This window comes from Rana temporaria, chromosome 4 (genome assembly GCF_905171775.1).
Source record: "Rana temporaria chromosome 4, aRanTem1.1, whole genome shotgun sequence".
In the NCBI taxonomy this organism is placed as follows: Eukaryota; Metazoa; Chordata; class Amphibia; order Anura; family Ranidae; genus Rana; species Rana temporaria.
The window spans coordinates 63,613,316-63,625,063 of record NC_053492.1 but is presented as its reverse complement, the minus strand read 5'-3'; the positions used below and the strand labels follow the sequence as shown (position 1 = coordinate 63,625,063).

At 45.9% G+C, this 11,748-nt stretch overlaps 1 non-coding gene across 1 annotated transcript; it reads left to right on the top strand.

Moving 5' to 3' along the window:
• Positions 1-9,326: 9,326 nt before the first annotated feature.
• On the top strand, positions 9,327-9,411 carry TRNAR-UCU. Its single transcript is given in 2 exon segments — positions 9,327-9,363; positions 9,376-9,411. It is a non-coding gene; the product is annotated as a tRNA-Arg (tRNA).
• The last annotated feature ends 2,337 nt before the right edge of the window (positions 9,412-11,748 follow it).

Here is an 11,748-nt window from a genome sequence, read left to right as displayed (position 1 = left end):
GGAAATAGATAGCAATGTTGAGTGCATGTCCCAGTGTTGGTTGGTACAATTAAATAATAATATAAAGGGATTGTGAAGTATACCATGGGGGTATAGCAAAAAGGGGGAGATAAATGGAAGTATGCTAAGTAATAGTACTTACATAGGCTCCATCCTAATGTATGTGTGGAGGGAGCTGTCCCAGGATCACAATCAGATCCAAGGACGGTAAGAGGCTTAAATAGAGTCTCAATCAATTGGTATCAGGTGTCATCATCTCCCTCCCCACAGGGGAGGAGAAGATCAGAGGACACCTATATAGATTAAATATTTGGTTTAATTAAATATGAGTACTAATAGGCTTCATTTCCACTGACGTTTTTACAGCCACTTTTCTGAGCGTTTTTTACAGCTTAAAAACGCCTGTCCATGTTATTCTATGGCATCATGCCCACATAAGCGTTTTTGAGCTGCAAATGGCATAGGCGTTTTTGAGCTGTAAAAAAAACGCAGGACCAGGGCGTTCTGAAGCTCCAGATTAGAGCTGTAAAAACGCCAGACGTTAAAAAACGCTCAAAAATGCTCAAAAACGCGCGAAAACGCTCAAAAACGCTACCGCGGCATTTTTAAAGTTGCAGTTTACAAAAATAAACATGGACAGGCGTTTTTAAGCTGTAAAAAAGGCTAACAACAGTGGCTGTAAAAACGCCAGTGGAAATGAAGCTATAATGTTGCATAAGCATAGATAACATCCATTAAGCTATGACCCCGACCACATGTGACAAACTAATAGGATCATAAACATGGGTATATATATATATATATATATATATATATATATAAGGTAAATATTGGAGTAGAATATGTTACTAAGTCTAAATACACCAATGCATGATATTGCAAAGGTGTGGTTGGAAGTATACCAAAACCAAAGATTTTGTGCTGGTAAAATGAACATCATACTGCTATCAGTGTGATGTGAATGAAGAGGGGAGAGAGGGTTGAGAGAAATATGTGAGAGTGTAGTGAATGAATAAAAGTGAGTGTGTAGGTCAAAGAAATGTGTGAAAGGGGCAAAAAAGGATAAAAGGGAAAAAGTGAGAGTGTGTGCCAGAAAAAATGTGATAGCAAGTAAACGGGGTGAATATAAATGGTAGGTAAAACGGTGTATAAGGAAGTGAATAGCAGTGCTGAGTGCATGTCCCAGTGTTAGTAGGTAGCATTAAATAATAATATAAAGGGATTATAAAGTATACCATGGGGGTAAAAGCAAAAAGGAAGGATAAATGGAAGTGTGCTAAGTAATAGTACTCACATGGTCTTCATCCTAATGTATGTGTGGAGGGAGCTGTCCCAGGATCACAATCAGATCAAGGGAGGTAAAAAGCTTAAATATAGTCTAAATCAATTGGTATCAGGTGTCATCATCTCCCTCCCCGCGGTTGTTCCAAGTGCCGTTGGGCAAGTACTCAGCAGCTCCCTCGGCGTTCCACTGAGCAAACACCCCGGCAGCTGCCATCACCTCCTCAGTGAAGACGTGACGTCATGACGCAGGGACGCACGCAGGGCCAAGGCCGCACCTGCGCACCGCGCCACTCACTGTCTAGCGCTGATCAAGGGACGCCACTGGCACGTAATGTCTTCCCTGGTGGTTGGCAAGGGAACATAGCGCAACCCTGGGAAAGCAAATTAAAGGGGAGAAAGTTAAAACTTTCCACATCTCCCCACCGTGCCAGGAAGCCTAAAGTGAGGCGTTGGACCCACCAGCGGAAGCGGTGGAAAGAATTGTATTAATCGGGGTCGAACCAAGTGTATCCATGGTTGGTGAAACAAATAAGTACTAAAAAGATGTTCAATATTACTGCGTTAGGTTAATCAAGGAACATCAATATATAGTTAGAGCTAAGGGCTATATGTGGGGTTTAAAGCAGCACATACATTTCTAGTAAGTTTGCACCAAAAAGTAGATATTCTTGGATAAAAAGCTTTGGGCAGACCTAGTGAGAAAGGAGCATGAAAAATAGTCCACACTGGTACTTAAGGCTGTATATTTAGGATGGCGATGTAGCGTGATATAAATATAAACCAAAAATGTATATTTATGGACAAATAACTTGGACGATCCTTTCGGAGTCTTCCTTCCAGCCTTCCTTCCACGCTTCCTTGCAGCGGAACTTCCACGGATCCCCACACCCCTGCAGAGTCCGCCGAGGGGCTGGCTGACATGGACCCAGATATGCGAATCTTCAGTGAGGTATAGTAGTTTCCAACATATTTCTTGGCTGCTAATTATTGTTTGTTTATTGAGTTGATATTGTAAACAAAAAACCAAGCTTGGGGGAAAAAAAACACAAGTCGTGGGCATAAAAATAGGTGCCAACTGCAGGGGTCAGAAGGAGAGTCTGTTCAAGTTAAATGAAGAAAAACTAAACCAGTCTAGAGCATGAAAATGTGTGTGATTTGATTGAGCAAAATATTACAACATGTCCCTTTTTTTGACACAGGAAGAAGAGACCAGCCAGGAGGTGGCAGCTCCTGAGGAACCTGTCAGCCAGGCGGAAGGGGCGAGTGGCAGCCAGGAGGAGGCCGGGCCCAGTGGAGTTCAGCAGGTCCCCAGGCCCAGGCTCAGCACCATCAGCCAGGTTCCTCCCCTCCAGATGAGGCGACCAGGCCTAAGGAGGCGCATGAGGCAGGTGGAGGACGAGAGTCTTCAAATGATAAGGGAGGCTAGTGCTTTAATGAGGGCCCCCCTCAACGCCACTGAAGCCTACAGCGCCTCCATTGCGCATGAACTGAACCAAGGGGGGGAGGAGCAAAGGGTCCTGGCAAAGGACCTGATCAATCAGGTCCTTTGGTGGATGCACAGGGACATGCTGACCAGGGACACTGAGCTAAATGACCCGGCCCGGCCTGCTCAACAACTGGTACCTCCTCCTGCTGCCACATCATCCCCACCTGCAAGGGTCTGTGTACGGGCCCGTGGAAGTTCCGCTGCAAGGCAGCCTGGAAGGAAAGCTGCAAAGAAGACAAAGTGATTCCCTGCCTTCCAGTTGATTCACCCAAAAAGTGAGCTTGTTGGACTATCACAGCTTGGGTTCCTTTGGTCATGTGCTGCGGCTTCTGTTTTTTTTTTCGTGCCTCCTGAGGTTATTCATTTTCTCCTTGATCATGTTGGAATTCCAAGTCTGCATGTATTTTGCTATCTGATCAAGTGCTGCCATTCTGGTTATTTCTAATTTTTTGATTTGCCAAAATAAATGGCTTTTTTCTTTACGTTCAAACTAGGGTTGTCCCGATACCGATACTAGTACCGATACCGAGTATTTGCGGGAGTACTTGTACGCCCGCAAATACCGCCGATGCCTAAATAGAATACTCAGCCCCCCCGCCGCTGCCGCCGCCGATACACCGCATCCCGCCGGCCGCTTGGTTAATACGAGCGGGGAACATTACAGCTTTCATTTGAATAGCTGTAATGTTCCCCCCGCGCCGCGTATAGACACTCCCCCTTGCTCGGATGATCTGTCCAATCCCGAGCAAGGGGGAGTGTCTATACGCAGCGCGGCGGGAACATTACAGCTATTCAAATGAAAGCTGTAATGTTCCCCGCTTGTATTAGCGGTGCGGCAGCATGCAGGTAAGGGGGGGGGACATGGCTGCTTATGGGGGGACATGGCTGCTTATATGGGGGACATGGCTGCTTATGGGGGGACATGGCTGCATTTATGGGGGACATGGCTGCTTATGGGGGACATGGCTGCTTATATGGGGGGACATGGCTGCTTATATGGGGGGACATGGCTGCTTATATGGGGGGACATGGCTGCTTATATGGGGGGACATGGCTGCTTATATGGGGGGACATGGCGGCATGTGTGGGGGGACATGGCGGCATGTGTGGGGGGACATGGCGGCATGTGTGGGGGGACATGGCGGCATCTGTGGGGGGACATGGCGGCATCTGTGGGGGGACATGGCGGCATATGGGGGGGGACATGGCGGCATATGGGGGGGGACATGGCTGCATAAAGGGGGGGACATGGCTGCATATGGGGGGGACATGACTGCATATGGGGGGGGGGACAACCGCAAGTTTTACCAGAACGAGCGATCCCGTCCCCTCATTTTTTCTGAGCATGCGCAGGTTTTTAGTCCGATGCTTTTGTGTACTAACCATCGAACATGTCCGATGGACAAGTTTCTTAGCATGCTAAGAAATTGTTGTCCGCTGGAAAACGGTCGGCTGGAAAAATGTCCGCGGAAAAACGGTCCGATAGGCCCTACACACGACCGAACATGTCCGGAAACTGGTCCGCGGACCAGTTTCAGCGGACATGTTTGGTCGTGTGTACGAGGCCTTACAGTTTAGAACCTTTAAGCCGACCCGGCACACTGTAAAGTAACATAGGCTTCAGTGCATCCTCCAAGAAAGTCACCAGGCCTTCCCCGAGATACCAGCCTTCTGCTTGGTCCTCTCCAGGACAGATCCTTCCCTGGTTTCCTCCATTGAGTGGCTTCCTCACTCAGGACGGACGCACAGGATCACCTCCAAAGTACAGGTCCCAGTCAGCATAACTGGGCCTGCGTGGCAGGGATGCAGCCTCAGACGAACGTGGCCCGGCGGCTGAAAATCAATCATCGCATACCTCGAGCCAGGAGGGCCACAAGGCAAAGATCCCCAAAAAATGGCACCTTCCCCCTTAAGTACCCTTCTCCAGTATGCCCAGTGGGGAGACCACTCCCACTGGGCTGTTCCTAGGGGAAGCAATCAATAGTCTCTGGCCTGCTTGTATTCCAACATTGGCCTGGGGTGGTAACGCCACCAACAGGCAACAGTGAGAATTCCCTCAAGCACAGCCATAGCCGGAACAGAGGCTGATTTAGCCTCAATCATCCCAAAGTTTGAATCAACTACCAGCTCAGACATACACTAAATTTAAACATAGCGCCTGGTCATCAGGAGCAGGGTGCTACAATACTCACCTTTCCAATGGTCCCACCGGCACCAGAATCTTCTCTTGTGTGCTGGTTTTCAGGCCTCTTCGTTGGCCGGTGCGGGATGATGTCACTTCTGCAGATGTGCAGGAACTAGTCATTCCAGCGCACAGGATCAGGCCACCCGCCTGCGGCTCAACTCATTCTGTGGACCGGACAGGTAGGTGTCACTTATTGTAAAAGACACATTGCATGTTTCTTCTGCAATAAAAAGCCTGCCTGCTCACAGTGAGTTACAGCAGAATTGTAATTTCCCTTTAAGTGAATGTTTATTGAATTGAACGTAGTTATCGCCTTCTCCAATCATAGAACCAGCACATAATTCATTGAATGCTCCTCCCACAATGAAAGAAGGATATCATTTCCATAAGCTGAAACTCAACAAACTGAGCAAACTGGCAATTTGATGTCCTTACGTTTACCCAGCTAGGTACAAAAAAAAGAGGGACCACAATGTTGTGTGGTTTTGTCGCCCTCTAGTGGAATAATTCGGATAACTGTATAATTAACCACTTCAGCCCCAGAAGAATTTACCCCTTTCCTGACCAGAGCACTTTTTGCGATTCGGCACTGCGTAGCTTTAACTACCAATTGTGGGGTCGAGTGACGTTGCAACCAAACAAAATTTACGTTCTTTTTTTCCCAGAAATATAGCTTTCTTTTGGTGGTATTTGATCACCTCTGCGTTTTTTTTTTTTTGCGCTATAAATAAAAAAAGAGCGACAATTTTTGAAAAAAAAGCAAGATTTCTTTCTAAGTTTAGGCCGATATGTATTCTTCTACATATTTTTGGTAAAAAAAAAAATCGCAATAAGCGTATATATTAATTGGTTTGCGCAAAAGTTATAGCGTCTACAAAATAGGGGATAGTTTTATGGCATTTTTATTATAATTTTTTTTTAGTAATAATGGCGGCAATCAGCGATTTTTATCACGACTGCGACATTATGGCGGACACATAGTACACTTTTAATGCTATTTTGGGACCATTGTCATTTATACAGCGATCAGTGCTATAGAAATGCACCGATTACTGTGTTAATGACACTGGCAGGGAAGGGACTAAACACTAGAGGGCGATCAAGGGGTTAAGTGTTTCCTAGGGAGTGATTCTTACTGTAGGGGGCTGGGCTACAAGTGACATGACAGTGATCACTGCTACCGATGACAGGAAGCAGTAGATCTCTGTCATGTTGCTAGGCAGAACAGGGAAATGCCTTGCTTACATAGGCATCTCCCCGTTCTGCCTCTTCGTGAGACGATCGCGGGCACCTAGTGGACATCGAGTCTGCGGGATCCGCGGGACTGCTAACGGAGCATGCTGGCGAACAAAACCAAGTCAAGTCTTCTCTTCTCTCTCCTGTCGTGAGTTGCTAAAGTCAGACGGAAAAAAGAAAAGGGGGTAGGGTCGCTGCCTCGAGTTGTTAAAGGGGGGGTCAGACAAAAAAACAGGGGGGGGGGACCCGGGCCCCTGGGGACCATTGGACCCCTTACAGGTGTAATGCCTGTACCCCCCTGATGGCGGCCCTGCCTGCATCTACACGAACTACAGAATACCCAAACAGCGGATGCCTCTTTTTGTATGCAGCCACTGTTATGGCCAGTTCACACCACATGAAGTGCAGTGAGTTTTTTTTCTGCATCAAAAACACATAAAAAGTAGGTTATATGGTTTCCAATGGCATAGTTCACACCAGTGCGGTCAGTTGCACGGCATTCCCATTCCAGAAAAAAAGTAAAACCTGCTGTATTTTTCCTGCATTGAACTGTACTGGAACGCAGTTAAAAGCATTGAAAATGCACTGGAATGCACTGAAGCATTGCATCAAAAACACTCCAGTCTCCAGTACAGTGAAAAAAAAATGGAAAAAACATGTGAAATGCATCCGGAAACACATCAAAAACTAGACATGTGTACTGCCAAAAAATTTGTTTGTTTTTCGTTTTATTCTTTTATATATTTTTTTTCATTTTTCAGGTGATTCATTATGATCGCAATAACTTTAATTATGATTCGTAAATTCGTAAATTCGAAAATTCGTAAATTCTAAATAGCAAAAATCTGAAAATCCAAAAATAAGTAAGAAAATCCAAAAATTTTGAAAGAACCTAAATCCGAAAATTCTAAATAATAACAAACTACCGTATTTATTGGGGTATAGCACGCTCCCGCGTATAGCGCGCACCCCCTAAAGTTGCCCCGAAATTCCTGTGAAAAAAAGATTTTTGTACTTAGTTTGGTGTCTTGCGCGGCGTCCATCGGCGGCCTCGTTGGGTCCAGCGTCCGTCTGCGGCTTCGGGTGTCCTCTTCGTCGGGTCCGGCGTCCTTCTGCGGCGTCCTCCCCGCTCGTTTACCGCTTTCCCGAGCCGAGTTTGAATACTGCACCGGCATATACCGAGCGCAGTACACTCGTGTATAGTCGGGCAGTCTCGGCTACACTCGCGCTCACGTCCTGTACGTCCAGGACGTCAGCGCGAGAGGGGCCGAGACTGCCCGACTATACACGAGTGTACTGCGCTCGGTATATGCCGGCACAGTATTCAAACTCGGCGCAGGAAAGCGGGTATCGGCGTATATCGCGCACCCACGATTTTGCCCTGATTTTCAGGGCAAAAAAGTGCGCGGTATACGCCGATAAATACGGTAACTATTAAATTATAGGTATTGTTTTTTCCCAGTCAAATTTGACTGTTAGTGAATGTAACAAATACGAATTTATCCAAAATTACGAATTATTTAAAATAACGAATTCCGCATCTAAACAATTGGAATGGAATGAATTAATAATAATAATAAAATGTTTTTATTATTATTATTGTTATTTATTATTATTAATTCATTACGTTCCATTCGTTTAGATATGGCATTCGTTATTTCAGATAATTCATAAATTCCTAATCGTTACGTTCCCCAACAGCCAAATTTGAAAAGGAAATTCCAAAACCTATAATTTAATAGTTAGTTATTATTTCAGATTTTCGAATTTTGGGGTTTTTCAAATTTTCACATTTCGAATTTCAGAATTTCGGAACTGTTGAATTTCCAAATTTACAAATGCTCAAATTTATGAATATGCACATTTAGAATTTTTAAATATGCAAATTTATTCTGAAAAATTAATTAAATGGGTTTTCATTCATTCGGATGTTTCTGAATTAAATAATTTGTCGAAATTCGTTAAGATACACGTTATGGAACAAAACTAATTGCACATGTCTATCAAAAACACACCTGAACGTGTTAAAATGCGCATTCAAAAATGCATCTGGATGGGATCTGGAGGGTGTTTTTGTGGTGGGAACCAGCCCTTAGTCACACAATTTTTGCATTGGAGAGCATACCGCTCAACTTTCTGAAATTATAAAGAGGGACATCTTTTTGCACACTGTATGAAGGCAGAGGACACGTCCCTACCACGGCCCCCGGTTAAGCAGGCAACAAAGATCTAAGACCCCATTCACACCTGAGCGTTTTGTAGCTTGAAGCCTCAAGCTACAAAACACTGGAGGGGGAAAAAATCTATTATTCTCTATGGAGTTGGTTCACATCTCCACTCCAAAACGCCTGAAGCCAGAAGATCCAAAACGCCTGAAGCTCAAACAAGTTCTGGGACTTTTTTTTTAGGCAGATTTGGGCGTTTTTCTGCTTTTTACATTGGTGACCTTTTGACCTGTACAAAATCGCGGCAACAACGCGGTAAAAAACTCTGCAAAAATTGCGGTAAAATTGCGCGACTTTCTGCTTGAAAACGCTATGCTCAGGTGTGAATGGGGCATAATAAGCAGAAAAAAATTGGCTAGCCCACACAAGTATTTTTTTTACTTTATTTTTATTTTTGTTTTATTGGCTTTTCAAAATAACAAATGCTGTACTATAATATGAGGCTGGATAAAACACTTAGTGAAACATAACACTTTTAGAAGTTAAATAGTACATTTGGTATAGAGCTATCAGGCCAAAAATAGGTCAAATTGAAGCTGTACGATGGTCAGAGGGATTTGGTCACCAAAGAAGGACAGATGGGTAAGTACTGCCAGGGCTACCCTCAAAGTAGAATTTTGCTGGTTTATCAGGAACCAGATAAAATTATCTTCATGCATGACCAGGTTAGGAGACTGTATACCCAGCCAAAATCATTTTGAGGATGCTTTATTGTACTTCTCACAGGTATAATCATGGATGGATGGGGAAAGGGAGTTACCGCTCCAGGTGGGTATGCTTAGCAATCAATGACTTCTTAGGAGACCAAGGGTGCCGCCAATGCACGAAGCAAGTAGTAGAGAAATTGAATGGCTCCTTTCTATCCTACCATAAAACGTCTCATGTCACTGGTTGCAGCTATGATGTATCTGGCTCTGTGGCGCAATGGATAGCGCATTGGACTTCTAGAACATGTAGTAATTCAAAGGTTGTGGGTTCGAGTCCCACCAGAGTCGTGTTTTGGTCAAATACAGAAAAATAAAAACAGACACCAGTGGCGGAACTACCAGGGTCACAAAGGTCGTACTTGTGACCGGGACCTGGAGTTCTGTCACCAAGATGGCAGTAAGGGGGTTCAGAGCAGAACACGCGAAAGGATCCCATTGTGGAGCCGTAATCAAGGGTCCTCTGATGGGAATAAAGGGCCCCAGCATCAGTGGGAAGCACATGGGCGGGCGTCAGCAGGGCTCTTCATGGTTTCTTGCGCCGTGGCCATGAAGGTTCTAGTTACGCCTTTGGACCTGTGTTAAAATCAGGTCCTGCTCCATGGTAAGTGAATCATTGTTACTCTGAGGTTAAGCATTGTAGAGGTGTTCATCAGGAGGAACATTTGTCTGAGTTTTTGCCATGACTCCCTTTTACTTGGTTTCTGCCATAGCTATAAGTGAAAGTACTCTCTATAGCAGAGGTGCCCAACCTTTTAAAGAGCAAGGGCCAATTAAGCGACTTAGTAACCAGTCACGGGCCACAATGAGCAGATGACAGGTCTGCGTCCACTCTGCGTATGCAAAGCAGACACAGACACAGCCCACACTACTCTATGGGCCCCTTTCATCTGATCAAATGGAAGGGGACCAATCCACTTCTGTTTTTTAGCAGATCGGATTGGAAGTAGGTAGGTGTAAACAGACACAAGTCTGTTTACATCTGCAGCTCCAAAGAGGTGAAGGGAGGGTCCGATTGCGTCAGACAGATCATGTTAAAGGGGCCTAAGGCTACTTTTACACTGATGGTCTGTGGTCTACCCACACCGTGGATGCAGAGCAGTGCACTTGTGGCTTTCCTGTGGGTTAGCTGCACTTTGCCATATAATTCTATCATATCCTGCAGGTGTGATGCACTTTCTGAAAGCTCACCTAAACCCCAGGTAAAACCAGAAGTCTATGGCTCAGTGCAGGTAAGCCGTAGGTGCACCTGCGGATCAGTTTGAAAGCAGCTCAATAACCACTGCAGAACAGATATACATCCATGGGCGTCCGCTCCATAGGGCAAGTGGGGGCAATTGACCCCCCCTGGAAAATCGAGAAGGTGTTGAAGAGTTTTGCGCCCACGGGCTGTCTGAGCGGTCCCGGGTTGGATGTCACACAGGCACAGCGAGCAGAGTGAAGCTGCATCCCCTCCAGTGTTTATGTGTACACAGGGGGAGGGAACCTGCTGTGCCTGTGCCACGCTGATGGCTGATCTGAGGTACTGAATGGGATGGGGGAGGGGGGTTTGTGCTGAATGGGGGGTCCATCTGTGATGAAGGGGGGGTCTGTACTGAAGGGGGGTATGTGCTGAAGGGGGGGTCTGTGCTTAAAGGGGGTCCATCTGTGCTGAAGGGGGGTCTGTGCAGAATTGGGGGGTCTGTGCGGAAGGGGGGTCCATCTGTGCTGAATGGAGGGGTCTGTGCAGAATGGGGGGTCTGTGCTGAAGGGGGGTCCATCTGTGCTGAAGTGGGGTCTGTACATTCTCTAGGCTATATTTATATGGGCATGGAGTGAAGCTGAATTATCTCAAGAGCTATTTCACACTTCCAGCTGGTCGCCTTATTGGTAACGTGGCGCTTTACCATCATTTTAGCTGTGCTATTCGGTCGCTAGCGGGAGCGCTTTTAACCACCGCTAGCGTTTGAAGAAAGGGTTAAATGCGACTGTGTATGGCCGCTGCCGAAGCGCCTCTCCCTGAAAAAATTTCAGCGGACATGTATACATCCATATCTACATTGTGATTTTAGTAATAAACTTGCTGTCCCAGGCAGAGTGCATTTGGTATCACTCCACTTATGATAGGAGCCGGTGCTTTACAGAAAGCATTGGCTTATCTTTGATACCATACTGCGGCTCTGCTCCGCAGCTGTTTTCTTTCTCTACCACTGGCTTCATTCACAACACTGATGCTCTGGCATGGCATGTAGGCAACGTGCAATCTGGGCTTGCCAACCCGACACCCCTGAGCAGGAGGACACGGGCCACATTAGAGGGCTCCGCGTGCCACTGGTTGGGCACCCCTGCTCTATAGTAACAGACTATAGAAAAAATGATGTCAATAAACAGCACAGTACTCTCATGCTTACAGTACTCTGTCAGTACAGTAAACTCACATACAGCATCTCTCACAGTGGAGTCCAGTCTAGGTCTGATAACACTGTCAAACGGCTGGAGGGATCTTAGAGCTGGTAACACAGGTGAATGGTTGGAGGAGTCTCAGGTCTCAGAGTAAGAAGGTTTTCTTTAACAAAAGTAAAGTTTTATACACCTTGATCACAAACTGTGGTGTATTATAGCCAGTGGCGGCTAGTGCTCAACATTTTT